Consider the following 25,403-nt stretch of genomic DNA (forward strand, 5'->3'; position numbering starts at 1 on the left):
GGAAAAAGTGGTCTCATTTTGAATATATTTGCTCAAATAGAATTCCTAACAAATTGAATATAATTTGTGGAAGAAAGAGAATAAAGGATGAATACAAGATTTGGTTCAGCACTTATAAGATTTTTTAAAAACTGAGATGATAAAAATGGAGGAAGGATCTGGACATGTTGGGGTACCTTGTAATCCAAGCCCTCTGGGAGCATGAGGCAAGTGAGTCCTGAGTTCAAGCCTAGCCTGGACAACTTAGTGAATTAGCAAGACTGTCTCAAAAATGAATGGATGGATGGTTAAATGAATAAAAGTGCTGTAACTGTAGCTCAGTGTAACGACCTTGGTTTCAATCCTCAATATGGGGGAAGTGGGTAGATTTTCCTAAGATAGTGTTAGAAATTAAGTAGTTATTTATATACATGTTATATCTGAGTTGTTTCAGATATTTAAATTGGTACCAGGTAGGCAGTTAGATATATGCCTCTGAGCCTGGAGTTCAGGACATAGGTCAAGAAATGAGATATAATAATGTAAGAAGAAATAACATTTCCATAATTCCAGCTTCCATAGATAGGCACTGTTAGCATACTAGTTTACGTCTTCTGACCTCTGTTACCCAAGCACACTATTTAAGTGAAAACTACTTTAAAAAAGTATACAACCTTACGTAGGGGCAATGACATTGTATCTCTTCATTTGCTTTAGAAAGACGTTGTTGAAACTCAGAGAAAGATGGGAAACCACTTCTTAATAGCGATACATATGCAAACTTTGGAATGATCTGGCAGATTATAATGCAGTAGTACTGCAGATTTTCTTCCAGGTAGATTTAGATATGTCTATAGTTACTACACAGAAGTTGGATAACTTTTTACCTGGATCAGATTCTGATTTAAAATATATTATTACCGTACACTTTCCAAGTGAAACTGAAAATGGACAGATATGGAAACAAGTCTGGACAAGAAAGAAGTGTAATTTTTCTACCCTAACCTACATTTTGACAGCTTGTGCCATAACCATTACCCTACTGCAGGTTGTTAATTCTATTCCTTTTATTAGAATTCGAGTATTGAGGACAAAAATTCAATCTAGAAATTCTGAAACAGAAGTCATTCTGAGCTTCCAGTGTGGGTGGAGAAGATATCAGTATAAACTTCACCATCTGTGCAAACTTCTTTATGACTACTTTGAGCACTGTACTGTATTGAGTCAAGGTCCCCTAGAGAGCTTGTTAAAACACACAAATACCTAAGTCCTACCTCTAAAGTTTCTGATTCTTAGGTTTGTGATGGGGCCCAGAAATGTGCATTCTAACAAGTTCCCAAGGGCTCCTGCTACTGTGAAATTAGTGATCACTCTTTGAAAACCAACAGTTTATCTAAGAATATTATTTCTGTAGCCAGATATCTCAGGTTGGAATCAAGGCTTCATCTTGAACAAGTTAATCTCTCAGTGCCTGATATGATGCATCTACCTTGTAAACCTATAGTGTGGATTAGATAAGTAGATGAATGTAAAAAACTTACAGTAGAAGTTGGCACAGAGTAAATATATAGTATTTGCAATTGCAAAGAACATTTAAATCAATCTTCTTGAAAATAATTACAGTTATCAGTTTCTGGTAAAAGTACTCTTTGATACCTGAATTTTTTCATCAATGTTTGCAATATTGACCTGATGGAAAATGGGAACAAATTGCATGAAGTGAAACAAATGATACAAAACTTGAAGAGAATTTAGGTACATGAATGAGTCAAAATGAAAATTTGAGGGGCTGGGGTTTAGCTCAGCAGCAAAAGCGCCTGCCTGGCAAGCACAAGGTCGTGAGTTCGGTTCCCGGTACCGGAGAAAAACAAAAACAAACAAAACAAAACAAAAACAAAAACAAAAACAAAAAAAAAAAAAGAAAATTTGAGAGAGCCAAATCTAAGTAAATTTGCTTTTCTTCTCACCCTCAAGTTACGCTGTCATCTCTGGAACAATACCTCTGCTTCACAAGCAAAAATTCTGCCTTTTATTTCCAATGGTGATCACTTAGTCATTTCTTTTGTAGAGTTGCCTTCTTTTCCATGGTTAAAGTGACTGGCTTTATTTCAAGATCAGATTATTTGGTATTTCTGTAGCTAAGTAATTCTTTGGCTGTCCTATCCCTGAGACCTTTGTTAAGGAATCCCATTGCTATGAAACCTTGCATATTGAACTCAGTATTTCAGCATTTACAATTTGAATATAATTTTCTTAACATTTCTTATAATAGTCTTATTTAGATAAAAATAGTCCCCAAACTAAGGCTGCATATATCTATGTCTTTCTTACCCGCCTAACACAGAAATAAGGGTTGTTCTGATAAGAGCCATGGACTAGTGTGGATTTGTGACACAAGTGGACCTATCCTGATGGGTTTGCCAAATCCCATGACCCACTGGATTTTTATATAATCATGGACAAAATTCAGTGTCCACATAATGCATTCAGCCCTCTAGGAATTTCTTTTGTCATTTTCTTCAAGAACATATTTTCTTTACTGTGTTTTAGCAACCCACTTTCATCTTTAACTATATTGTTTTATCTTTGAAATAGTGAACTTTGACATTCCATCCTTTATTTAGCTATTGACCTGATTAACTTACTCTTCCATCACGTTATGACCTGGACTGTTACCTGCATTCCTATTTTCTCAGTTGTCTAATGCTCTTCCTTACCCAATCTGAACCCTCTAATAATTTAAACTCCTCCTCAGTAATTTTTCATTCCTTTTCTTAAACTGATGGGTCTGATGCTATCTGCTCATCACCCCAGCCCTCTTAGTTCCTAGAATGGCTGTTCCCAGCAGCCTGAGCCCAGGGAACATTGCCTACTCTGCTAAGACATGGCACATCTGCCTCACCAGCTACCCACAGCACATCCACAACAGAACATTAGCCACTACTATTGTAACGTCAGAATTCGGGTTGTATTTCATAAGAAACCAAAAAGACTATTCAGAACAAGCAGAGCTTTAACTGATTTGAGGCTAGCCACCTTTCCTCCTGATTTGCCAATCAGGGAAGTAGGCAAGGGGCCTGCCTTTGTTCCCACCTTATATACATTTTTGGTTTCCATGGTAACAGATTGGCATGTTGTATCCCTGACCACACATTGTTTTCCTTGTGTCACATGATTGTGTCAGGCTCCAGTCATGAGCCCAGCCACAATGATATATACTTTCTGTACTCTGTTCTATATGTCCCCCTTTAGATAACCATACATTTCCTTTATGGTTACAATGTTTATCTAGGGCCAAGGAAGGGATGAAACAACCCAGGCAGGGTCATAGGTGGTTATCTGGGCCCGGGTGTTCTTTGTCCTTGGAAAAGCATTCCAGGGCCAAGTCAGGACTACAAAGTTAACTTTTTACAAGCCCTCCGGGATGTTTCTCAAGATACATTTTGAGGCTTGCATTATTCTATCTTAAAATGATATGCTAAGATTCGCCATCTCCTACACTATGCCTACGTACTCAGCTATTGTTACTTCCGCCATCTCATGCCCCTACTTCACTGCACCCCATCTAAGTCCATCCCACTATCCGTAAAAGACCCAGCTCAATCTACTTGATTCAGACTGCCCTTTGGATTTACTTTAGGATGTCCTGCTTGAAACCCTATTCAATTTGGCTGTGTTCTTTCACTAGGATTTCACCATTTATCTTACAACCACTGCCAGTTCCTAAACAAAGTCATACTAAATAATCCTTTCTCTTTGAGTTTACAGGTCTGAATAAGGTGCACAGCAGGATTAATTGATATAACACATTCTTGCTTTCCAATTGTGCTGAAACCCTTTATCAGTGGAAGCATGGATGAGTCACTCACATGAGCCAAGGCAAGTTATGTGTTACAGAAGACTAAAGACCTGACTTGTGTATTTACTGATGACTAGTATTTCTCTAGAGCAAAGCTATGGGGAAGCAGCTAGTGGAAGAACAAAATTAATCACACAAAGCGTGCTTTTGGACAGTTCACTAAAACTCAGTTTTACTGCCAAACTTTCCCCTGCCAAAAAATGAATGGGGCAGCCTTTCTGGACACAGATCTAAGAAATACAGATTTTTCTGGTTCCTTATGTCTGCATTGCTTGATTTCAGGAAAAGAATCATATTTGAAAAGCTACTTTGACATGAAGCAATCATTTCATTAGAGGCCTGAGGCTTCGCAGGGACAAAACTGCCTCCTGGCAAAGGGTTCAGTGTGGTTAGGTTTTCACACCGTTGAATGCTTCCAATCATTTACTTGACTCCATCTCTTGCTAGCTCATTTTCTCTTCTTTCCTAATGCAGTTTTTAAATAAAGTCAGACTGTTTTAGGATCCCTTTCATTGGAGACTCTGGGAGAAATTATGATTCCTTCTTTGGGTGATTAACTGCCCTCATTTGTCAAGAGTGGAGGGTTTTCCCAGAAGGTAGAATACTCAGGATTACAACCTGGATGGTCTTGGGAAAATCAAGATGAGTTGATCACCCTGTTGTGTCTTACTCTCCCCTGCTAACCTCAAACTTGTTCCATCATAAAAATATTCTCTCAGCTTTGAGAAGCAGCATCTTTCAGGGCCCTTTCAAGTGAGCCAGTTCTCCTGTGACTCAGTTAATAAGAAACTAAATCTTTTCATGTATTTATGGCATATTATAAATATATCCTTAGTTTGTACTTCATTGTGTAGTTATGAATACCTTCTTCCCCAGTATTACTCTTGTCTTGCTGTAGGAGGTTCGTGCACACACAGCAAAGCCCTTCTGAGGCGCAGCTCTCCATACTGTGCACTTGCTTCTGCTGCAATCTAGACTGCTTCCTCACTGCCCACCTTCACGTGAGAAGCACACGGAAAGAGCAGAGTGGCATGACTGCACAGTTCTGCAGTGTCGTCCTGTGGCTCTTTGATTTCCCATGGCCTGACCCTTGTAACTCATTTTCCTAACCAAAGAATTGTTGGATGTAATATAGTGCCACGGTATTTACTGTGGGAAAGAAATGCATCCTGCTTCAAGTTTAGAGAAGCATATATTTTTTTTTTATCATTGTCTTCACTCTTCAGCAGATGTGTATTCCAACGCAGACATAGAAAACGTGGCTATTTCCTTGGTTCATTAAAGGTGGCGTATCTTCTGTTTTTTACTCTTTTGATATTTTCACTGAACCCCAAAGAAAAGACAACAGGAAAACAGTTTTGTGTCTTGTCTTTACTAGAACTATTATTTGTGAAAAAAATACCAGTTGTGTGGTCTTCAAAATATTTATTATTTTTATTAATTTGTTAATTTTATTTTATCTTATTAATATTTATTATTTTCTTTCTCTTTCCTTGGGCACATGTGTTGTATATAGGATGCCGACCAGCTCCTGGAAGACTCACGTCTCAACCAATCTGGAGGCCAACTACACACAGACTGTTTTCATCACTTTTGTCCATTTTATTGCTCGTCTTTTCCCTCAGAAGGAAAAAAATATATAATATTTTATAAAAATAAGTGTCACTCAGGAGCTAGTGGAGAGTCTTTAACAAAATTTTTATAGTGGTCTTGCATTTTTTTCATCACTTAACAACAGGTTAAACATCTAAACTTTTCTATCCCAATGAAACATTTCTTTTTTGAAAATCAGTGAAATGTTTCTTATTGAAGAAACTTAGGAAATGACACTCTCTTAGACACTTGCAGTTCAATTTATTTATTTATTTATTTATTTTTGTCTTTTTGAGACAGGGTCTGACTATGTAGTTCAAGTTGGCCTTGAGTTCACTTTGTAGCCCAGGCTGGTCTCGAACTCATAATGATCCTCCTGCCTCAGCCTCCCGAGTGCTGGGATCATAGGCATGCACAACACCCAGCTGACTTTCCCATTTAAAGATGATTGTAATCATTTGTACTTATATCTTTGTGGTTTCCAAATAAATTCTTTATAAGAAAGTAAAACATTTTTCTGTGTGGTTGAGTACACATCTTGAATTTAAGACCTTACAAAATCTAATTTTTCCCTTAAAAGCTTGAATTTTATGTATCTCCATACTAACTTTATAAAGGTCAAATTCTACTATGCATTTATCACTTCATGGTGTAGTAGTATTATAGACAGCTAAGTTAGTTGAAATTAATGGGCAGCCAGCCAGGGATAAGGTCCTGAGGGAGTCAGTGCAGAAGATGAGCCTCACAGAAGATCAAATATTTGGGGCTCACTCTCACTCCCACTACTTGTTCCATCACCACAGACCGTAAAGCTGTATTCCACGACCTCCACGTCCCAACTGCAAAACAACAAGTCCTCTCTTTCGTTGGTTTAGCAAACTTTTTTCATCTCTGGATTCCTAACTTTGCTTCTCTTGCTCAGCCTCTCTATAAGGCATTCAAGGGCTCCCTGTCTGAACCTCTTGACCCCACCAAACCTATACAAATCTCTTCACACAAGCTACAGGAGGCTCTTTTGAGAATCCCAGCCCTCACTTTACCTGATCCAACCCAACCCTTCATTCTGTGCACTTCCCCTCAAGATCATAATGCAGTGGGAGTCTTAGGACATAAAAGGGGATCTTCATTCCAGGCAGTGGCATATCTCTCAAAACAGACAACACAGTACAGGGATGGGCTCCCTGTCTTCAGGCCCTCACTGCAGCAGTCACATTGACACAGGAGGCAAAGAAGTTCACCTTAGGACAGTCCATCACAGTCCATTCCCCACACCACCTTAATGTGCTCATCTCACACAAGAGACTTCCTGGATTAATGACTCCCTCCCACCTACAGGAAGTTCATCTGACATTCATACAGGATCCTTCCATTACTATAGTCACTAGTGGATCCCTCAACCCAACCACTTTACTCCCCACCCCTGATGAGCTCCCCCAACATAAATGTGTTGAGGTCTTACAGATGACCCTAACTCCCATTCCTCATATTAGCAGCACTCCTCTCCCCACAGCCTCTGACACATGGTTCATAGATGGCAGCTCAAAAAACACAGACACTAAGAGGAGAGCAGGAAATGCCATTGTTAATGGGTCAACAGTGATAGAGGCAAAACCACTGTCACCTGGGACATCCTCACAAAAGGCAGAACTCATAGCCCTTACACGTGTACTCACTCTAGCCAAAGACAAGACTATAAACACTTACACAGACTCCAAGTATATGTTTAGCATTCTCCACTCTCATGTGACCATTTGGCAAGAAAGGGGATTTATTAATGGTCAGGGTACCCCTATTACCAATGCACCTCTTATCCTCAAAATCTTAGAAGCAGCACAGCTCCCAAAACAAGTAGCCGTCATTCACTGCAGGGGACACCAGATTCCCACAGACTCTGCTGCTCAGGGAAATATGTTTGCCAACACACAGGCTAAGTTGGCTGCTCAACAGCCATATCCTTCTTGTCTTCTCCCTCTTATCCCAAAAGCCATGCCCTTGCCTCAATATTCATTAGAACAATTATGCTTACTCCAAAAACCTGATTATCACCAAAACACACAAGGATGGATCTTTCAGGGGCCAAAACTTCTTCTCCCAGACCAACAGGCACAAACCATTATCACTGACCTACACAACTGCTTCCATGTTGGTACTCAGGCTTTATATAAACTCCTAGCCCCCATCACTACACATTCACTACACATCCTTCCCTAAAGGCCATCACTTGTCAGGTCACTCAGAACTGTTAGCTCTGTGCCAAAACTTCCCCTGGGCATTTGCCACCCCCTTTCTCCCAACTCACCAGCTTCAAGGGAAGACACTGGGTGAAGACTGGCAGGTTGACTTCATACACATGCCCTGCTACAAAACCTATAGATATCTTCTTACCTTTGTCTGCACATTTTCTGGGTGGATAGAGGCTTTCCCCACCACATGAGAAACCACTGATGTAATTTCCCAGGCTCTTATACACGACAACATTCCCAGGTTTGGGCAGCCCCAGACTATCCAGTCACGTAATGGCTTATATCTTACTAATATTTGTTATTTTCTTTCTCTTTTCTTGGGCACATGTGCTGTATATAGGACACAGACCAGCTCCGCAGACAGATCACACAAAGGTCTGTTCAAGCCTTAACATTACATGGCATGTAGACATACCATACCATCCACAATCCCTGGGCAGAGTGGAAAAGGCAAATGGACTTCTAAAGACCCACCTAATCACCCTAATCTTAGAAATACAGCTGCCTTGGCCTCACCTTCTCCCCCTAGCATTGACCAAGCTCAGGGCACTTCCCAGAGAACCCACTTTCCTAAGTCCTTTTGAGCTCATGTATGGTAGGCCATTTCTGCTTCATAACTTCTCAACTCCTGACAACCTTTCTCCTGTTGCTGACTACATCCCAATTCTGTCTTTCCTTTGGTACCTGTTGTGCCAACATGCTGACCTCTGTCTTCCACAACCAGTGGACAGCACACAGCCCAAGCCACCTATAACCTCTGGAGACTTAATATATCTTAAAACTTCCAAGCCTACAGAACTACAACCAAGGTGTTGTGGACTCTACTTAATCGTTCACAACTCCTACTGTGATCAAGGTGGTTAGCTTTTCATACTGGTTCCACATCACTCAGGCAGAAATGCCCTAACAACCAGGTCACTCCAGACACCAAGACCCCAATGCCAGAGTGATCATCCCAACTTTTGTCTCCCACCCATCTACAACTCACTCAAACCTCTAGTGAGTTACCAAGGTAACCAATGTATTGTTATCCACTCCTACTCTTGGTTCTTTACCTACTATTCATCTTAGCACTTGCTGTTGGACTCTGGATTGTTTGCCCAAGTGACTTCCAGGTGCTACACATGCTAGCTCTTGTCCTTCTATACTTAATAACGGCCTTTGGGATCTCCACCCTCCTCTGTCTATCTCAGGTCTCACAAATATGATTCTGTTTCCGAGCCTTACACTCCTCCTGCTCCCAACCCTTTCCAGCTTTGCTACACCAACATAACCTACCTACACTATGACTTTCTCTCTTTCTGACCAAGGAATAGTAGGTTCTCGATTTTACTCCCTCAAATCCTAAAGTTAGCTTTCATGTCCCATACTGTCAAATGGTGCCCATTAAACATACCTGGGACACAGACAAGGTGTTATTAACCGACTGTGGACTGGAGACACCTGGGTCTCTGCATTAGTAAACTGATGTGCTGGCCCCAAGGATCATGTTGCCATCCACATAGCTTATACATCACTTCCTGGCCTGCCACTTTTCGCCGACGGCAATGTGTCAATATCAGTATCATCTATCTCAACACTCCAGGTTGTGAGACCATAGGTATAGATAAAGATGGAAAAATCCTAAAAGATGCAGATCCTTTCATTTCAGCGTGGTGTGTTGACTGGGGTGATAAGGTCAGACGGGTAGTGCTTTCAATCCCTAATGCATCACACCCTCATTTCCTCCTGGGTAAGACATGGGGCCTCTCCTTCAATAATCAGGGTGAAACCTGGTGAACACTCCATGGCAACTTTTTAACCCTAAAAACCCAGCTGGTGACCCCACTTCTAGTTATAGGTGTTCCAGCCTACACTTCTGCAGTCCTACAATCTCAGGTCACTCCTCCTATTCCACAGCTTCTTTCACACACATATGACACACTATCACATTCCTCCAACTTTACAGAATGCTGGCTCTTTGTCCCTGATCAGCAAGACCTATACCTGGTAGCTCCTCCACACTGGAATACCTCACACCTATCCTTTCCACAAAATGCAGCCATAGTACGCCCACTGCTGATCTATCCCTCTCAACAGTGGCCAGTTAATCTCACCTGCCTGATCTCTCAGGTCAAAAATTCCTCTCTACAGCTGGACAGCCTACTTCACTGCTTATACTATATTACACACACACAAGCCCACCTAAGGGATGGTTTATAGGGTGCAAAAAGGGAGCATATGCATGTCTCCCTCCAAGGTGGACAGGATCATGCACATTGGCTCTCTTAGTTCCTGCCCTAACCATAAATTCTCAAGATACCATAGAAATATCCCTCCTATCCCAACCTCCAGATTTTCACTGAAACCACAAAACTAGGGCTGCTCATGCTTCTATCCTTATAGGAGCAAGCATTTTTGCAGTGTTAGGAACAGGCTTGGGAGCAGGAGGAATAGGCATGGGCATACATGCTCCACAACTATACCACCAGCTCTCCCTAGAACTTCATAGAAGCATAGATGACATTATGCCTGCCATACTTTCACTTCAAAATCAGGTTAATAGTCTTGCAGCAGTCACTCTCCAAAACTGATGTGCCCTTTATGTCCTGACAGCCAAAATAGGAGGCACCTGTGCTATGTTTGGAGAAGAATGTTGCTACTTTGTAAATGAATCTGGAATTGTAATGGACAAAGTAAAAAATCTTTGCACTTGGCTTGAGTGTAAACACCCAGGGCTAAAATACTATCTCTCTACCCCTACACCATGGTCCTGGTGCAATGACACATTTGGGTCATGGGCACCATTCTTGCTACCTCTTCTGGGCCCTATAATCATGATAATAACCTGTTTACTTGTAGAGCCCTGCATTTTTAAACCTTTGTCTAGTTTTATTCAATCCAGGCTTCACACAGTTGTGGCCAACGAACTCGTCACTCTAGCAAACATCTTCAACACTGGTGTTCACGTAGGCGACACCCATCGAACCCTCATGCCCTATCATAGTGACACCCATATTCCGCAGGAAGCAGTCTAAGAGGAGTCATCACCCCCTATAACCAAAAGATAGGAATGTTGGGTTTCTTGCCTCACTTTCTTACTTCCCTTTTTGTAATATCCTATTTCCTTTTCCCACACTCTTGCCCAGTCCTGGTCTGTCATGTCAGGTGGTCTGCCTCCTAAACCCCACCTCCAGCCTGGGCCTACTTAACCACTGATCCCATAACAGGTCCTCAGAAGTTCCACATCTCTCTTTCCTACTGTGGTCTTCTCCATGCCCACAATAAAGGCATTTTATTCTGCTATACTTCTCTCTGTGCTGGAGAAACCTGTCAGATAGAAATATTAAAATTATTATAGGCAGTCAGACAGGGTCAGGTCCTTAAAGGGGCCAGTGTGGAAGATGAGGTACCTTGCAACTATGGGGGAGGCAGATACCTCCAGCTATAGACAAAAGATTAAACAGATGTGCCCAGGTACTTCCCTAGGGATTGACCTCAGGGACTGATATTTTAAATAGGTAGCGATCACCTTGAAAAAGTCAGGAAGAGTCACTAGCTCAACACCCTACAGGAAAAGTGCCTGTTCTATATTCATGCCCACTTGCTATGTGACTGGCTTCCCCATTTGATCCTGATTTAATCAATTTTACCTGAACAAATCTTATTGGCTGACCATAGTTTTGTCCCACCTCATGCCCACCTAATCAGTTCTCATGTTTTCCAGGTTGGACCTGCCTCATCTCAAGGTTTTGCTCTATAAAAATCCCTGGAAAAGATACATTCCTGGGCAACCCACTCAGGCCCCCCTTCTGTCCCTCTCTTGGAAAGCTTTCTTTCCCTCAGTAAATATATTCTGCTTATAACCTCCATTGTTCCTAAAATTTATTCTTCAGTTTTATAGAACACGAACTTGTCCCAGATACTGTTTTAGGTTGGGAGTTTTTTTCTTCCCCATATCATTTTGGCTTTCATAGATTTTGTTTTTTTTCTTGCCTTTGATGAATTTTTGGTAGTTGAATTTGTTAATCTTTTATTTGACTTCTGAATTTCTGTCAAATTTAGAAAGATATTCTTAACTCTAAATTTACTTTAAAAATTCTCCTCCCATATTTTCAACTATATGTTTAAATTTTTCTGTTGCTTATAATAACACTGAATAAAGCATATTATCCTCATTGATGTGAATTATCACTTTTATAAAATATCAAATTTCTTTGTGTATTTGGACTGTTTTTAGATTTTCTTTGTTTCAACTACCAGTTTTCATGGTTATAAATAACTACATATACATTTCAGGCCTTTGTACTATTCATGGAATTGGTTATTAGAATTTCATAATGTTTAATGTCTGATGATACTGAATTCTTCAATACTCTTCCTTTTTACCACTTTCCCACTGAGTTCTCTTTATTATTTTTGAATAACAATTTTAGAATGAGCTTGTTTCCTTTGAAATCAGCCTGCTGGAGTTCTTTTTTTTTTAAGAACTAGGATATATATCTGAATCATGTAAATATTAAAAAATACAAATGCTTGATTTCTGTCCTTGGAGGTTCAGTAAATGTGTATATATTCTGAAAATCATCATTTTTAAATTGCTTTACATATAATTCTCAGACTTACCTATCACAATGACATTTTAAAGTAAGAAAACATAAGTTAAAAATATTGAATCCTGACAGGATGATACTGAAAGTAACTGTAAAACAGAGTTCATAATTTTCTGAACATTAAATGTTTCCTCAAATGTCCAGATTACAAATGCAATTCCTTCCCTCCCTCCCTTCCTCCCTCCTTCCTTCCTTCTTCCTTCCTTCTGTCCTTCTTTTCTTCTTTCTTTTCTTCCTTGGAGGAAAATATCAATAATGACACCTCAAGGTATGAGTGTAAATGAAGACTAGGGATATGTTCTATTAAATTTCTTTCTTCATTTGGTTTATTTAAATGCGTTGTTCTTATGAGAATGTTTGTATTCCTTTGCACTGATGACCACAGTGTGGTCTTGCTGTTTAAGAGCTGTTGGGAGCTGCAGAAGCTGGAAAGTAACTACATGTGCAGAAGGAAGCCAGCCTGAGAACACGGGAGCTCTTCGAAGCACATAAACAAGCTGTTGTAGCTTGTTAACTGATTGCTGGGCAGCGAGGCTGAATTCAATCAACCTCTCGAGGGTATAAACAAATGCTCTACTGTTCTTGGGCAGGTTCCTCTTCTCCACTCAGAAGAGAGGGGACCTCCACCTGATCCCAGCTTTTTGTCTCTTGTCTACTTTTCCCTCATTCTCACTGCTGTTCCTTCCCGGGGCACAGCAAGAACCCAAGGGATCCCTACAAAGAGCAGTTTTATGTCAAAATGAGAAGTGGAAGAAGCATGGAGGGAAATGAACAAGGCGCGGTGTAAGCGTGTATGGGAATAGCCCATTAATTTGTACGATTTGTGTGTGTTAATAATAAAAATTTAAAAGTAAAAGAAAACCCAGATTATTCAGCTGCTTATTTGAAAATAGGTTCTGTCATATCAGGATTACATTTTTAAAACCTCATCTTCTTTTTTCAGTTTTAAACTTTTTATCAGTACCTGTTTGCAGCACATAATGATTAGAGTACACTCACTGTGGGGAGGTGGTGCGTGTGTGTGACACATCTCAATTCTTTTCACTTTCCCTTCCCTCCTTTCCCTCTTCATCTGTAAACATAATTTTATGAGTTCAGATTTCTACTCAGTTTTAAAAGTTCCAATATCTGCACAAATTTTCTGTTGTAAAACCCTTTAAAATCATTTGTTGTTTTTTGCTTTAACAAGGAGATTGTGACACAAATTTCTATTCTGCATATTAAACGCTATGAAAGATAACTGCAGGGCATTTGGGATTTTAAACTCAGACCAGAAGAGGAAAGGTCAGGGAGATAGTCTTCATCCCTTAGATATATTTCTCCAAGAACAAACTGTCAAAATCAGCACGGTGAAGCAAAGAAGAAAAATCCATGAAAAAGAAACATATTTTACTTTATTACTGAGATTCCTCCCTTCTTTTGAACTGTCTCTGAATATTACTCAAGTCCTTTATATGTCATTGTCTCCCACAACATGGATTGTCATACAAAACTGTTTTGGGAATATGACAGTTGTAGTTTTCTCAAAGCTGTATAGGTCTTTTCAGTTACAGATTTAACACTCTTAGAAGTTGAGGGGGTCCAGAGAGATAGGTATATAAAAGCTAAGGTTACCCTTTGCTTCTGAAAGTCTACCATGTTTAGAAAGCTATAGGAGAGCTTATGATTGTTTCCAGATAATCCTGGATGTATTATTGTTTAGTTTCCAGTCTCAATGGGCCCATTGTCAGCCTTCTGTCTGATGTTTGAGGTTGTGCATGTCATTTGGGTGCTTTAGGTTCTTAAAGAATGTGAGCATAATTTTTTAAAACCAATGGGGCCTACATGTCAAAACAGGAAATGTATTGTTCTGCTGTAGTCTTGATATATTTTGTTAACTACATTCACGGCCTCCTTTCTAAAAACTATCCCATCCCTGGTTTTGTTATTATCTCTGAAATATTCTTTTAAAATGCAGCTGGGCATGGTGGTGCGCACTTGTAATCCCAGTGCTTGGGAGGCTGAGGCAGGAGGATCGCCATGAGTTCAAGGGCAGCCTGAGCTACATAGTGAGTTCAAGGCCTGCCTGAACTACATAGCAAGACCCTGTCTCAAATAAATAAATAAATAAATAAATAAATAAATAAGACACAAATGAAGTTCAATTCTTTTATTAGTCATGGAGAGTTAAGACTAAATATCATTCTTGGAAAGGAAAGTAAGGAGAGAAGAAAGAGCAAGAAAGGGCCACAAGATGCAGATCATGGTCCTTTGACTTGGTAGAGACAAACTTCATTGATATTCAGTTATAAAGCCTTGCAAGTTGTAGCATATAAAGTCAAGTACTGAGCAATTACCACAGGGAAGAGATAGTCAGGAACCCCATTTCATAAAATGTATGGTAAGCCATTTTTTATTTAAGTGAATTTTGAAGGATTGAATTATGTGTATTTTTGCACTATCAAATGTCCTTTTGTGCTTGCTTTGACAACACATATGCTAAAATTTTCCCTTTACTATTTTCTTCTAGAGTATTAATTGTCCATTAAAATAATAATCATCCATTGGGTAAAGTTTATATGCAGACTTTAAATGGAAACAAATCAATTTACAGCAAAATATATGGAAAACAACAAAACGCTCAATTCCAGTGGGTATCAGTGCTGTGGAATCAGGGACTCACTCTTGTGACCATATTTAAACTGGATTACACCCTGAAAGGTTGTACTTGTCTCCTTAATCATAATCTGTAAATATTATAACACCGGGGTTTAGAACTTTACTATAAGAATTTTGGAGAGAGGGAAATATAATTGAGATCACAACTTTTTTCTGCTTATGCATGGTACTGGGGACTGCACTCAGGGTCTCACGCGTGTGAGGCGAGTATTCCACCATAGAGCTACAGCCTTAGACCTAATTTTTTTTTTTTTTTAAAAAAACACAGGCTCTTGGTAAGTTGTCCAGGCTGGCTTTGAACTTGTGATCATCTGCCTCAACTTTCTGAGTAGCTGGGATAACAGGTGTGTGCCAGAGTGGCTGGATCTTAACACTTCTTAATACAATTTCCCTATAACTAAATAAAATTGCCTTTAAAATTTCAAAATTTGCAATTAGATTTGAATACCAAAACTCACCTAGCTTAATGTTTTTGAAATGACTTTTGTTTCTTATCATTCAATTTTTCTGAGTCACATTTTTCACCTCAGCCCTTCCATCCAAATCCTATAAGTAGAAATGGAAAATTGAAGGATACAAGGAGGAACAGTGAATAGAGTGTAAAAGAATGCTGTTTTGAAGAAAAGGGGGTACATAGTTTGAAGCAATTTGGATGTAAAATTTAAAAGTATCAAAAAATCTAGGCGGTACAATAGACATTGTGAAAGGGAAGGAAACTGCTCAAAAGGAAAGAACAACTGGGATGAGGGAAAAGAGAAAAGAAAGAAGGGCAAATATGTACGTATGTATGCACAGGATAGCTAACATAGTGGTACTACTGACTTTGATTGTTCTATTGAAAGGAACAGTTAATGTTTAAGTGTAGGATCAATCTTACATGTCTGTATTTTTTATCTGTGTATCCAAATTAAAGATATCAACATGTATTAAAACAACCATTGTTAATTTCCTATCACTTTGTCTGAGATTCTGTATTGCTTGTATCATTTTTGTGCTATTTTCTAAATGTATATGTGCTTGTTAAGATGTTTCTATTCGTTTATCTTTAAAATTAAAAAAGTGACATAAAAATTTACATCCTTGTCCTCTCTTTTCTTCTCTGAAATCTTTACAGACTCCTGAGTACTACAATAAAAGCCTGTAAACAAACAAAATAAACTTTAGATCAAGCTTTGGTTCTTTTCTCTCTTTTCAGTTTTTAGGTCCTCTTTTGCACTGGTAATCATGTGTAAGATCGGCTTGTGGGTCACTGTGGGTTTGGATACTACTTGTTCCCTCAGCCTGATGTAATGTTTAATTGCCATTGTGAGTTGTTAATCAGGTGGAAACAATCTGACTATGATATTTGGAGAGGGAGCCTTTGGGAAGTGGTTAGAGTTTGCTGATAATGGAGCCCCCATGACTGAATACTGGTGACTTTGTAAAAGGGAGGGAGACTAGAAAAACACTCACACATGTACACTTTCCTTGCCTCTCACCATGCTGGCCACTTCAGGGCTCTGCCAGCAAGAAGGCCATCACCAAATGTTGCCACATGACCTAGTACCTTGAGAACTTTGAGTCATAGTAAACCGTTTTGCCTTCACAAAGTAGCTGGCTTTATGCACTTTTATTATAGTAGCAAGATGGATTAATACATGAATCTCTCAAAGTTGGGTTAAATTAGTGTTCAGATAGAAAAAGATATCTTGAATCTTAAAGGCAGAATAAATTTGTGTAAAATGCTTTGTCCAAGTTCACTGAATACTCACACTACTAATATCAAAAACAGCTTTTGCTAAGTATGGCAGAAATTCATTAAAACAGCTGGAGCAGCAGCATATGTAAAACTTGCATTTTGGCAAGTAGCTTTTGTTTAGTAAGCCTTCCATAAATATAGAACAGCATAAAGTGCTCCTCGCTTAGTGATGATCATGCGCAGGTTGAGGAAATTGATGAGGGAGTTTTACTATGACAACCGACAATTTTGGAAAAGCCATCTTGACGCTTCTGGGGGTTTGGCTCCTGAGTTCTGGAAAGCAGTTAACAGTTTTGATTTGAATATTAAATTCTTCCTGAAGTTTCCATAGATTTTCTCCCTGTTGGATCATTTTGTTCCAAGGTTATACACAGACAAACTAAAATTACAGCAGAAGCCCTTAATGGTGGTTTGCTTCTTCTCTGCATAAGCATCAATTAAGATACAAAGAAGCAGAGTGGGAGGATGAATTATTCCTTCTATTGGCTTTGGGCTCTCAAAGAGGTGATTAAGAAATGACTGCACTATTTCTTAAAGAGGCTGTCTGTCTTCCAGTGAATACATTTGGCCCTTTTGTCAAAGATAAGATGGCTGAGTGTGTTTGGAGTTCTGTCTGCATCTTCTAATCTGTTCCACTAATCCTTAGGTCTGTTTTTCTTTTTTTGCCAGTACCATGCTGATTTTGTTACAGTAACTTTGTAGTCTAATTTAAAGTCAGGGATTGTAATGCCCACTGCCTTGCCTTTGTTGCCCAGAATTGGTTTTACTATTCTATGTCTTTTCTGGTTCCAAATGAATTTTAGGAATCTTATACTCTGAGTAACTACTTTGAAGGTAATAATACACAATGTATTAACTATTGTTATTGTCCTATTATTATTTTGTAATGAAATTTTGTTTTATTTTTTACATAAAATTAAAAAAGAATACAGAAATGACTGACCCATGGTCATAGAACAAGGTTTTGACTCTCCAGAGAATTTTGAAGTGGAAGCAGGCCATGTGAGCTTACTTTCTCCTGTGTCAGGGCAGGTGTGGCTGAGCATTAGGGGATTGGTAATCAATGTCTTGATTCCTTATGCAACAAAATCATGAAACGTGGTGTGAGAGTTCTCAGATATTTGTTTCAGCTATAAGAGCCACCTTAGTACAGCTGTCTTTTCCTCTGCACGTGCCAGTACAGACTTCCCCACACTATTATTCTTCCAGCTCTCTATCAACATGTTTAAATGCCCCCTTAGCCACTATCTCAACTTTCATTTTCTTCTTAAGAGTTTTAAGAGTGAATATGAGTTACATACATAACTCATGGGGATATATGTACATATTATATATAAATAAATATTCTTCATGCAAGTAACAATTTACTTTATAATTTTTATATGCAAAAATTTGTTTTAAGTAATATTTTTTGTAGTATTTTTATATGAAACAAGGAATTCATGCAGAATCTTTTTAAGAGGAATAAGGGGGATACTCTGGGAAGGGGTTTACTTTACAAATTCTCTCTGTGGCCCAAGAAACAGTAGCATAGATTTACCCCATTTCATTCTGTTACAAATAATCAATAGACTTATTTGGTAAATATGTACTACCTACAATACAATGTGTGAGAAAGTATTATTTCCTTTTGCTCTTCATTCTACTGTAAGATAATTTTTATTTAATAAAATTGAAATAATGTCTCCTGCTTAAAATAAAATTTGGACTGCTCAGAGCAATGCTATGTGTACCCAGATCTCAAGTCCTTCTCAGTATTCTTTTATTTGTGATAGACAAACAGAATGACTTTTAAGACAGGAATTGCATCCTGATATAAGTCTTAACTTAGCATATTTGATCCATAAATGAGGTACTTTAGTGTTTAAACCATGAAATGCTACATTAAGATTTCTGTTTCAAAGGGGCTGGGGATTTAGCTCAGTGGCACAGCCCCTGCCTGGCAAGCGCGAGGTCGTGAGTTCGATTCCTGGTACAGGAAAAAAAAAAAAAAAGATTTCTGCTTCAAGATGAGAAGGTCATTTAAGGGGCTGGGGGTTTAGCTCAGCGGCAAAAGCGCCTGCCTGGCAAGTGCAAGGTCGTGAGTTCGGTTCCCGGTACCGGAGAAAAACCAAAAAAAAAAAAAAAAAAAAAAAAAGAGAAGGGCATTTAATACAATTGTCTTATATGTTTTATATGTTTGCTGGCCTATGAGTCTAGTTTTCAATCTATGTATATGATAATTAACTATATAATGTCTTATAAAATAAGTAAATGAATCTGATGCTGGAAAAATAAAAGAGGCAGAGTGAAGGGGGAAGAAGGGAATTGAAATGTGTTATGTACATGTGCTAATCCCCCACAGTGACTGTAATCATTGTGTACAGCAAATATGTACTAATAAAATAAAAGAAAGAAAAGATGAGAAGAACAGTAAGTTTTAAGGGCAAAATATATTTATTAAGGGAAACAAATCTGTCCAAGAGAAGTGGGGCCCAAGTGGGTTGCCCAAGTCTCTGTCTTTTCTAGGGACTTCTATAGAGCAAAACCATGAGGTGAGGCGGGTCCAAGGTAGGGGAAAAATGGGAAATTACAAAGTGGGCATGAGGTGGGACAAAACTATGGTCAACCAATAAGATTACAAGTATAATTGTTTGGGTAAAGTTGATTAAATCAGAGTCAAATGGGGAAGTAAGTGGGCATGAATATAGAACAGGGGCTTTTCCCATAAGGGGTTGGGTCAGTGACTCTTCAAGGTGATTGCTACCTATTTAGAATATCAATCTCTGACATTTACACCTAGGGAGGTATGTGGGTGCATTTGTTTAATCTTTTGTCTTGAGGTCTGGCCCACAGCAAATACATACCTTATCTTGTCTTTCATGTTGGCTTCTTTGAGGGCCTGGCTCTGACTGCCTGTAATATTTCTATCTAACTCAGCTGCCTATAACTTTCCCCCCTCTGAAGAAGTAACCTGAACTCCCATGAGGGAATAACAGGTGATGACCACTCTGACCTTTTTAGGATGGAAGGGGTTGTAGTTGTTGATCAGCAGTTGGAGATATCCTCCACAGGGTCTATCTAAAGGCCCTTGATACACGCCAAGCATTTTCATCTTGGGTAGGCATACAGCTTTAAATCTGGAGGAGACAAGCCAAAGAAACAAGTACGTATGGGCCAAACAATAAGGTCAACAGAATTATTATGAATACAGTCAACAGAAATTTTCACCAAGAGGAGGCAGTAATGGCTTCCCATAAAGAGGATAGAGTCTGAGCTATGAGCTCTGCTAGCTAATTACTAGTTTCAGTGTAAGTGAGGAGCTTTCAAGAGTCTGATGTAAAGTTACCATTGCATACCCTGCCTTCCTTGTCCCATTCTCCGTGAAAGAGCTGCCATCACAGAAAAGGGTCAAATCAAGGTTAGTAAGGGGAGTGTCTAATAAGTCTTCTGTAGCTGCATATGTGTGGAGAATTACTTTTTGCAGTCATGTCTGTCAGCCTCAATTTCCTCCTTTTCTGGCGAAAAGATAGAAGGGTTTAAGGAGGAGCATGTCTTTATTTCAATGGCTGGTCCTTCTAGAAGTAAAGCCTGGTATTTAAGAAGTCGGTGGTCTGATAGTCAGAGGCTCCCTTTGGATGAAAGAAGTCCTGCCACATTGTGAGGTGTATAGACAGTGAGATATTTACCTAAAGTTAGCTTGGATGCTTCTGGCACTAAGAGAACTACAGCTGCCATGAGAACTTACAGCTACAGCCCTAAGGCATGAAGGCCATCCCTTTGCTACATTGCCTAATTCATGACTCAGATACCCTATAGGTTGTTGAGTGGGTCCCAGATCCTGTGTAAGTACTCCTAAAGCCATGCCTTGCCTCTTATCGAAATACAAATTGAAATGGTGTCCTGTGGGGAGGCTTAGGGCTGGAGCATTTAGGAGAGCTTATTTAAGCTTCTGGAATGCTGTTTGGAAATCAGGTTCCCACGTTAAAATATGGTATCTGTCTTTTGGGCCTCTTTTACAAGTTTACAGAGGGGTCTTGCAATCTCCCCATATCCTGGTATCCAAAGGTAACAAGAGCCTGTAATTCCTAGGAATCCCCTTAGCTGTTTTAGGGTCTTGGGCTGTGGGAAGAAGAGAATTGGTTTAATTCTGTCCTTTCCTAACCTTTGAGTTTCCTTGGCTATGATGAGGCCTAAATATTTTACCTCAAGTTTACAAAGTTTTGCTTTAGATATGGAGAATCTATAACCTCTGTCTGCTAGAAAATTTAGCAAAGCACGGTGCCTTGGCTACAGAGCTTTTCTGAGGGGGCACATAAAACAATGTCATCTACATACTGTAAGACCGTGACCTGGGAAAACTCAAAGCACTCCAAGTCATGGGAAAGCACTTGCCCAAAAAGATGTGGACTATCCCTGAACCCTTGGGGAAGGACTGTCCAAGTCAATTGAGAGGCCTGGTCATGAAGACCTTCAAAAGCAAAGAGAAACTGGGAATCTGAATATAAAGTAATACAGAAAATGGCATCTTTTAAATCTAACACTGAAAACCAATTGGCATCTTCTGGAATTTGAGAAAGGAGTGTATATGGGTTAGGTACCATTGGGTGAATTGGCACTACTACCTCATTTATCAGTCTAAGGACCTGTACTAATCTCCACACCCCAGTGGGTTTTTGAATACCCAAAAACTGAAGTATTGCATGGGCTGTTACAGGGCTCAAGTAAGCCTTGTGCCCTTACATTATTAATTATAGTTAATAACCCTTTTATAAGATCAGGAAGAAAAGTAACTTTTAAAAATAAATATGAAATGAATTACAACCAAGGTTTTTGAACTTGGAAAATTTATTGTGAGGGAAATTAGAGTCATTTTTTGTCAGATAATATTTTCTTTCCCTATTTATATATTTTTTCTTAAAGTGTTCCTTCTCCTTCTAGATAGTGTTTCAAACTCTCAGGTTTGAAAGTTTGTTGGTGATTGAATTATTCTTTATTTCTTAAAAACATAAAAAGCTAAGTTTAGAATGCACTTACATTAAATGCTAGAATATTTGACAATATTCTAATAAACACTATTTATACAATAGTGTGAAATCTTGTAAAAATCCATTACTAATTCTTTTATTTCAGCACATCCTTTTCTTTCTTTAATTATTAAAAGCTCTTTTCTTATACCTCTTCTATGTTACTGTCTGTCAAGTTCTATGCCAAAATTTGGGAATGCATAACGTGAATGAAATACACTTCTTATCCTAAATCCTATTAGGTAAGAAGATAAACAGACTAATTCAAAACACAGAGTAAGACAACATTATGATGATAAAATATGTTGACACTAGACATAAACAATTGATTTACTCTCTTTGGTTTAGAGGGGCAAGTGAAGATATACTGGAGGAGGTCGTGCTGACTTGGGTGTAGAAGGGCAATCAGGTAAACATCTGACAAATGGGTAGCTCACAGCAGCTAACTGTGGCATGGGATGTGAAGGTCTAGACTGGTGCACAAGACTAAGAGACTTGAAACAATAGTATTTGCTAAAGGAAATAATAATATTTTATTCTTTTACTTGAAGGACATTCATTATGTGGCTGCTTTGGCCAAAGATTGCATTAAGGTATACCAAATTAACAGATCATTCTGAAAAAGTACACAGGATCTTGCTAAGAATCTGAATTTTTATCCTAATAATGAAGAATCACTGATGACACTAAATGGAAATCAGAGACAGAGATGAATTTTTAAAATATAATATTTGGAGCAGAATAGTAGAATAGTTTAAGGGGAGGGCAGAAAATGACAAACATGGAGCCCACTGAGGTAACATGCCAGAAATCTAGGGCATTAACTAGGGCCAAGTGATGGCTGGAATGAGGAGAAATTGCTGAACACACAACTAAAGACAGGGTCAACAAGATGTGAGGAGACAAAATGAAAGACTTTTAGATGTAGGGAATGCCTTGGACCAGCTTCTAAAATATGAGATACAGAAAATAGTTATAAGAATAACTTGAGTGGTAAATTAATTGTCTGGAAGCTTACTGAGTTTAAAGTTTTGTGGTACATCCAGTGAACAGTTAAATATGTCAGATTGTTATAGGAGTGGATAGCGGCAGAAATTCTGGAGCTGAAATTCTGTGTATGTAATGATAGTAAAAGATGCCAATATGGTATTGGTGAGGACATGGGAAATCAAGAATAGAGAACTAAATGTAGGGCTCTGGAGATCAGTACTCAAAGCCTATACTAAGTAAATGCTGTAGTCTGGGTTTATAAGGGGAAAGATTTAACACAGACACATAGTTTATAGGATTATTTTATAATATTCACCCAAAGAGTCAAATGCAAAAGAGTGTGGGAGATCTTTCCACACACAAGAGACCCAAAGAATCCAGCTGAGCACCTGGATCCCATGCAATGTCCTCCATGAGTCCAGCTGGAGGCCTTGAGCCCATGGCAATGTCTCATGCAAGTCTGTATCAAGGATCTGCACTGGGAAAACCTAAAAGTCAGTGATGGAAGCTAGAAAGTCTGCACCAGCAGGCTGAAGGATCTGCCCTGGAGCAAGGAAGCAATGCTCAAGGTAAAGACCTGAGCTCCCCCAAAGAAAACTGCCACTATTCTCAGTGACAGAAAGGAATCAAGCTCCTCTGTCAATGAGAACAGCCAAATTCATACCAAGACAGCAAGTGTGACAATCTTCTCCTAGAGCATAAATAGCACACCATCTTCCCCTCCAGTTCTCCTTTTCATGCTGTTGATAACAATCCTCAAGTTGGCCTTCCACACCCAGAACCACGCTGATTCAGTTCAGCTGGGTGTTCCAACTTAACCATTAGTTAATCTACCACATTAACAGATCACAAAGGTGAGATGGTAGCCCATTCAATGGTTTAAATCAATGTTTCTGTCTTTTTATGGGATATAATCCCAAAGCCATCTTGTGTTTGAGCAGGTTAGAAATACAGCACTATTTTCCCAATTCAACCAGTACTTTATCAGATGGAAAATATGACTTTGTTTTTTTGAAAACTCTTAAGTATAACTTTTAACCCCACCTTTCCTGCACAGACATTACTGTATGTCTGCACCTCATTCAGAAATTTCACATGATTCAGAAAATGTAAATTTTATTCCAATTCCCAGTTTTTGGTAATATTATTATACAGTATCACTTACAAATTATTTGCAGTAGCTTGGATGAAGTTTCCCTTACATAAGCAAATAACTCTTAAGAATTTAGTGGTTTAAACATATGTTAAGTATTAACTTATATTTCTTTTTGTTTGTCTCTTTTTCAATAAGCAGTTTAGTGTAAGTGATTTTGTTTCAACAACTTTAAAAACAAATGAAAAATAAAAAGTTAAAGCCCATTAAATATTTAAAGTAATTTTTCATGTAATTTTAGAATGCAGAGGGCGTCAAAGCCTGTGCAAGGAACAGGATCCAAAACTAGCTTATATTCTTAGGGGATTCTGTCATATCCCATAAATCTTACACTAAGGCTAAGATTAGTAGGTGTGCAAAAGTACAACTAGGTGAATGTCCATAGCTTTACAGCCTCAGTAACAAATAGTACTGACAGAACAAAATCATGGGTAAATTATGTTACTGCTGGCTTTGTTTATAATCTGTTATATGTATGGTAAAGAAGAAACTTCTAGTAAAGTATTTCACTCACTGATTCTTTTTTCATTTATTATCCACTTAGTTACATAATATTAATTGAATAATCTATTTAAAGTCCTTGGGATAATAAGTACCAAAATATCTATTTTTAAGAGACAATTTAAAAATATAGGTTGTAGATTTCTATCTTTTCTGAAATATAAATAGAACTAAATTTTGAAAAACTGAGATGATTCATACACAGTTAGTACTGAGAATTATGCATTTAATACTCAGGTGCTTACCTCTCAGAACCAAAAGATATTTTTATTATATAGTACTTGTTTCAGGTTTCTTTGGTTAAATAAATTAAAGGTTTGGCTAGATTTCTATTGTATTGTTTTTCTTTTACACAAAGTTAGCCTGTTTTGAAGTTGCTGTGTGACCCTCTAGTCCATGTTTTTATGCTTCTACACCTCTCTGCCTGTGTCTGCAAAGGATGTACAGTGTATTTTCTTTTGGTTCCATTTGCAAATTGTAGAAACAAACACAAATACTTCTATGTTTTACTGGTATCTATTTTCAATCCAAATAATACATATTTTTCACGTAATCAGTTTCTTTATTCTTCTGTTATTTAGCATTCTATTTCAGACACATAAGACAACTCTTTTTCATAAAATTGGATTTTTGGGGTCTCAGAATACACTCAGGGTCAGGATTCGTAGATACTATGAAATAAAGAATACTGCACATTAAGTTTTTGTTTCCGGGGCTGGGGATTTAGCTCAGCGGCAAAAGCGCCTTCCTGGCAAGTGCAAGGTCGTGAGTTCGGTTCCTGGTACCGGAGAAAAACCAAAAAAAAAAAAAAAAAAAAAAAGTTTTTGTTTCCTAGCCATCTCTAAACATTTACCACCATCAATTATTAAAATGTTCGTGTATCTCTTGTATATGAAATGATATCTTGTTTTTTTTCTCATTTATACGATTGCTAGTGACTTTGAACATATTTTTGTACATTTATTGGCATTCTCAGTTTTTTCTGTAAACTGTCAAATCTTTTGTACACTTTTTTCTTGGATTATCTTGTAAAACTTTCATAGTTCTGTATGCATTTTGAATACTTTGAATTGCAAAAGTCTTCTGTTTGT

This window comes from Chinchilla lanigera, unplaced genomic scaffold (genome assembly GCF_000276665.1).
Source record: "Chinchilla lanigera isolate Chin_1 unplaced genomic scaffold, ChiLan1.0 scaffold00047, whole genome shotgun sequence".
In the NCBI taxonomy this organism is placed as follows: Eukaryota; Metazoa; Chordata; class Mammalia; order Rodentia; family Chinchillidae; genus Chinchilla; species Chinchilla lanigera.